Source organism: Hippopotamus amphibius, chromosome 1 (assembly GCF_030028045.1).
Source record: "Hippopotamus amphibius kiboko isolate mHipAmp2 chromosome 1, mHipAmp2.hap2, whole genome shotgun sequence".
Classification (NCBI taxonomy): domain Eukaryota; kingdom Metazoa; phylum Chordata; class Mammalia; order Artiodactyla; family Hippopotamidae; genus Hippopotamus; species Hippopotamus amphibius.
The window spans coordinates 115512847-115519451 of NC_080186.1; the positions used below are offsets into that span (position 1 = coordinate 115512847).

General features: G+C 41.8%; 1 pseudogene; it reads left to right on the plus strand.

Moving 5' to 3' along the window:
* Positions 1-1571: 1571 nt before the first annotated feature.
* On the plus strand, positions 1572-1895 carry LOC130836646 (late cornified envelope protein 2A-like; annotated as a pseudogene).
* Positions 1896-6605: the final 4710 nt, after the last annotated feature.

Here is a 6605-nt window from a genome sequence, read left to right on the forward strand (position 1 = left end):
CTGATTGAGGGAGTCCGTTCCTACACACAGGCTCATGGACTTGACCTAATTAAAAGTAAGGGCAATGTTTACCTCATTGGGAGTGGACTGAAACCTAGAAAGTATTGTGTTGGTAATGTTTAACAATGGGATTTCTGGGAAAAAAGAAAGGTGAATTGTTGCCAATTTCAATGGTGTAAATAGTCCCATCATGGCAGATTTCAAGCTACCAAATCGATGACATAGAATGCAGAGTTAAGAAGAAATGCACACAATTGGCTGTCCAGCTCACCACTGGGCTTGGGGTACCAGACCAAACATGACTGGACTCATTGGGAAGAAGAACCTCATGGCACCTAGGAGACATTGCTAAAAGTTGCTGGAGCCAAAAGCAGAGGTAGGTCTAGACCACATGTGGCCAAAAAACTCTTTCTCAGGGATAGACAAGAGCAAGTTCAAGACAGAGGTTGGAAAGAAGGGCATTCTAAGTCCCCTTAGAAAGAATTTCAGATACTGCAGAACTAGAATCCTCTATCTAAAGGCCCTGGGTTCCCCAAAACGTGGGCCATAGCCAAGCGAAGGAGTATGATTTACAGAATGCCAGATATAGAACTGCTTTCCCAAAGCCCTGAGTCCAAGCTGGGAGAGGGACTCCCAGCTCAGTGAGGAAAGAATAAAGCGGCGGGAGAATGTCAGGAAGAAACTGCACGAGCTTTACTTGTTGCCACAGTCACGTCCTGCTGCTTCCAGAAGCACGGCTCACTTGAGCCCAGCCCTGGAGCCCATATAAATTGTGTCCCTGCGGTCAACACCTCATCCGCTCAGCCTCCTCAGGGATGTGTCTGTGGCTGCGTGAGACCAGGATGAGTGCTTCCCTAGAACCCGGGGTGGGGGGGTCGCGGTGCTGAGCAGGATGGAGGTGAGGCTGGAGAGTGACTCTGGGACGGGGCAGAGTGGACTGTGGAGGAGGGAGACAAAGTGGTGGACAAGGACAGAGCATCAAGAACCAAACAGGAATCACCTGGGAAGGGCTGTTCCTGTGGTCAGACAGGGGCATGATACGTGACCTAGGACGGCTACAGTCCTGCAGTGACTGACCTGCTGGTGCTGAGCCCATTGCTCTAAGGGAAGCTTTCCCTGACTGTGCAGATCCAAAATTTATTATACAGATGTATGTGGTATATATATATATATGTATACACACACACACACACACACACACGTCAGGATATGACAGCTCTTCTGCCAATTCCTGAAAAACATTTCTAGGTAGATTCAGGTAGTTAGAATTGCCAAGGACTTAACAGGTCTTCAGAATGACATGAGATATCCATTCTAGTATTTCAAACACTGCTTGATTTCTTAGTTCAGCATTCATTTATTAACCACTTAAGAATCAGGAACCATGGATGACTCTAGAAGTACAAAAATGGAGAAAACATACTCATTGTCTCAAAGAAGTTTCTGTCTCTGCACATGTTCTAGATATCCCTCCCTAACTTTGGGGAAGGATTTCAAAATGTAATGGCTCTGGATATTGAGTTTCTGGATGTTTCTATTTTGTCATTCAGATTTACTGAAATCCCACCAAGATGTCCTGTCAGTGAAACCAGCAGCAGTGCCAACCCCCTCCCAAGTGCCTCCCAAAGTGTCCCACCCCTAAATGTCCCCCCAAGTGCCCACCCCAGTGCCCAGCGCCCTGCCCACCTCCAGCCCCTCCCTGTTGTGGCCCCAGCTCTGGGGACTGCTGCAGCGCTGGGGGTGGGGACTGCTGCCTGAGCCACCACAGGCGCCGCAGGTCCCACCGCCACAGACGCCACAGCCCTGACTGCTGCAGCCAGCCCTCGGGGGGCTCCGGCTGCTGCCATAGCTCTGGAGGGTCTGACTGCGGCTCGGGGGGCTGCTGCCGACCTTGACCTAACCACGAGGAGCACTGAGGAGCAGCATTGGAAGAATTAAAGGACGAAGGATCTACTGCAGTCTGGTGTTTTACCCCCTTCTCTGTCATGTCTTCCCCTTCTGGGCCCTCATCCATTACATAAACAGGCCAGGTTTGCCTCTCATCGACCCTATGCCTTGGATTTGCATTCTTTTGGCCTCATGTCAGTGTCTGTATTTCTCAGATTGTTGAAAACATCCTAAAGCAGTGCTTGGCAACTGTAAATTTACTTTCTCTATTTGATTGGTGGTTTTTATTCTACTTTTCTTCTCTTTTACCTAAATCCCAATCTTTTTCCCTAGATAGAAAGACAGACTTACAGCTTTCACTGGACTAGAGGAAAAACATCAATCAGTTAAACTTTAATGAATGAATGTTTAACATATGCATATCTTCAAGAAAACCTAAAATTCTGCCATATTCACATAAAGTCAATAAATAAGAGATGACTAGAATTCTAAGATGAGTCTGACTGAAAAAAATATTAGGTCAGGTGGGGAAAATGGGGAGATGTTGGTCAGAGTACAAACTTCCAATTAGAAGAGGAATAAGTTCTGGCATCTAATGCACAGCATGGTGATTACAGAAAACAATACTGTACTACATACTTGAAAGCTGATGAGAGAGTAGATCTAAAATATCCTCACCACTAAAAAGAAATGGTAATTATGTCACATAATAGAAGTGTTAGCTAACACTAAGGTGGAATCATATTTCAACATATGTGTATCAAATCAACAGGTTTTACAGTTTAAACGTATACTATGTTACATGCCAATAATACCTCAATAAAGCTGAAAAAAAATGAGTGGTAAAAAATAGCCATGTCACTGAAATGGTTTGCACAAAAGATCCTATTTACTTAAATACAAATATACCTATTGCTTCATACATATATCTTGAAGGCAATCTCTCTCTCGCTTAAGAGTTAAGATAACAGAATAGTTATACCTTTATCTGGGAACTGATGGAGAAAACTTACTGATCTTTGTACCTGTTCTCATTAGTTGTGATGTGCACATACAGAAGTCTGGTTGAATAAAGTGCTGTTGAAACCTAGACTTTTCTTTTTAAAGAAACCTGTTTACAGACACCCACTCTGTCCTAGAGATGGGGAGACTCTTGTTGCAGCGCTCTGCTGGTTTGGGGGTCCCTCTGAAGCAGAAGCCTTGGATATGGTAGATTAGGGATTGCAGACCCATCTTGGCCTTGTGGTCATGCAGGGGGACCGAATGAATTAACCGAGAGGAAACACTGAAGACCCGAGGTGGGAATTAGCATGGCTTCCTCGCTTTGGTCTTCCAAGAAACCTCTTTTGAAATAGATCACATTTGCTGTTATTGTTCTTGCACTTCCCACCACTTTACATTATACATTTATTTCTTTTCATTTGTTAAATGTATCTCACTCTCTCCCTGGAGAAGATTGTAGTCTTTTTATATATTTTTTAACCATTTGGCTGCGCCATGCGGCTTACAGATCTTAATCTCCCGACCAGGGATTGAACCCTCACCTCCTGCAGTGGAAGCCCAGAGTCCTAACCATCAGACTGTCAGGGAAGTCCTCATAATTTATGTTATATAAGCTTAAGGATGTCAGTGTCCATTCGTGAAAACAGACACCACTCTGGCTGTTTGAAACAGAGACAAGTTTAATGCAGGGAATTTGTTATAGAAGTTTTTGAGTAAGATACACAGGTACTAGGGATATAACATGCAGCATGATGACTATAGCTAACACTGCTTATTGATATGTAGAAAAGTTGTTGAGAGAGCAAACCCTAAGGGTTCTCATCACAAGGAAACTTTTCCCTTTATCCTTTTCTTCTGTCTCTTCTTTTTATGGTTTCTATATGAGAAGGTGGATGTTAGCTGAACTATTGTGGTAACCTTTCATAATATATGTAAATCAAACCATCATACTATGGGCCTTAAATGTATACAGAGATGTATGTCAAGTGCTTCTCAATAAAACTGAAAAAATAAATAAAATAGTCCAACTCAAAAAAAAAAAAGTCTTGGAGAGGCTAAAGAAGTAGAAGAACTATTTGGGTGTTAGCCACAGATATGGAAGCATCAGGGGCAGGGCAGCACTGTCTAAACTCCTGTCTGCAGTCTTAGAACTTGCTGAATAGCTGTGCTTGCTCTGCAGGGCACTGGAAACAAAACCATATTCCTTGATCTACCCTCACAGAAAACTTCGGTAGGATGGATCCCAGAACAGTATTTGAAATTCTGGTTCTGCCCTTTTCAAAATGATGTATTGGGACTGGGAACGTGTGAAAGACAGTGGCTGGTATGGCCAGGGGTTGCTATGATGGGGTCACAGCCTTTCTGGGACACAACTCATCTGAATTAAAAGAAAAATCCCTGTTTCTTACCCTATCCATCTTCCTTCAGTCTTTTTGACCAGGATTGAATGCAACTGAAGTTACTGCATATAGTTGATGGGGGATAAGAGAAGGCCATACTAGCAAAACTGACCAATATTCAGTGAATATTGTACTTGTTCACATGTTAGGCACAAGCTTTATTTCACATTAATATTTGCTTGTTTATCCAAAAGATATTTATTAGGTACCTACTATGATCTAAAAGCAGTTTTAAGATTTAAGATTATAGATGTGAACAAAACAGACAAAAATTTCACCATCATTGAACTTATTCCATATGGGGAGAAAGATGATAAACAAAATAAATATGAAAAAAATATACTATTTGCTCATCCAACAGATATGTTTTCAGTGTGCCAAGCACTTGAGTAAGGCACTGTGGATAGAGCAGTGAACAAAGGAGATGAAATTTCTTACCTGAGTTTACATTTTGGTGGGAGAAAATGGAAAACACATACATACGTAAAATACATAATGGTTCTAAACTCTATGGAGAAAAATAAAGCTTGGAGGAGAGACAGGGAGAGCCAGCGGGTGTGGATTATAATTTTAAACAGGGTCACCAGTGAAGACCTTCCTGAGGTCATATTTAAACAGAAAGTTAAAGGAAGTGAGAAAGTTAGCCACCTCCAAAATGTTAGAACATTTTAGGTAGAGGAAAAAGCAAGAGCAGTGCTCCCCAAAGCAGAGTGCCTGGAGTGTCAGATGAACTGCAAAGAGACCAGTATGGTAGGGGGGCAGGGGGACAGGGAGAGAGTGGTACATGAAGTCAGGGAAGTAAGGGGGTGGAGTCATGAGGTCAAGTTGGTGAATCCCTTGGAAAGCAATTGCAAGATCGTGAGCTTTTGCCAAGAACAGAATGGGAAGTCACTAGAATGTTTTCAGCAGAAGAGCGACATGATCTGATTATTAGTGTCTCCATTTTGCAGATGAGGAAACTGAAGTTCAGAAAGCTCAGCAAGTTACCTGAGATCACACAAGTAGGAATTGGCAGAGCTGTCACAAGAACTGGGGACTCTCTGACAAGAAAAGGCTACATTCATAGGATTGTAGTTGACTCTTTGTATGGAGATCTTGGAAGGGTTGGGATAAAGGATAAAACATGTTATTTGCATTAGAAGGATGGATGAAATGGTTGAAAGGGAGGGGTTCAAAAGGGAATGTGATCCAGTGGATTCTACCTGCAGGAATATATTATGGGAACATGGAACTTCCCTGTGTCCTTTGCATCTTGAAATACCAAGGTGAGGCAGTTTCTAACGAAAATTTCAGGAGGTGGTTTTTAAGACCAAATGAAATTAAACAGCTCCACAAAATGGTAGGTAAACCTGAGGGACTAGTTACCTGGTGTGTGTTATATAAGAATAAATGACAAGGGATTAATCTCCAAAATATACAAACAGCTCATACAGCTCAATGACAAAAAGCAAATAACCCAATCAAAAAGTGGGCAGAAGATCTAAATAGATGTTTTTCCAAAGAAGACATACAGATGGCCAAAAAGCACATGAAAATACTCTCAACATCACTAATTATTAGAGAAATGCAAATCAAAACTACAGTGGGGTATCACTTCACACCAGTCACAATGGCCATCATCAAAAAAATCTACAAACAATAAACGCTGGAGGGGGTGTGGAGAAAAGGGAACCCTCCTGCACTGTTGGTGGGAATGTAAATTGATACAGCCATTATGGAGTATGTATGGAGGTTCCTTAAAAAAACTAAAACAGAATTACCATATGACCCAGCAATCCCACTCCTGGGCATATACCCAGAGAACACCATAGTTTGAAAAGATACATGTACCACAACGTTCATTGCAGCGCTATTTACAGTAGCCAGGTCATGGAAGTAACCTAAATGTCCATCAACAGAGGAATGGATAAAGAAGATGTGGTACATATACACGATGGAATATTACTCAGCCATAAAAAGAACAAAATAACATCATTAGCAGCAACATGGATGGACCTAGAGATTGTCATACTGAGTGAAGTAAGTCAGACACAGAAAAACAAATATCATGATATCACTTTTATGTGGAATCTAAAAAAAAAGGTACAAATGAACTTATTTACAAAACAGAAGTAGAGTCATGATGTAGAAAACAAACCTATGGTTACCAGGGAATGGGGGGGATAAAGTGGAAGATTGGGATTGACATATACACACTACTATATATAAAATAGATAACTAATAAGGACCTACTGTATAGCACAGGGAACTCTACTCAGTACTCTGTAATGACCTATATGGGAAAAGAATCTAAAGGAAAGAGTGGATGTATGAATA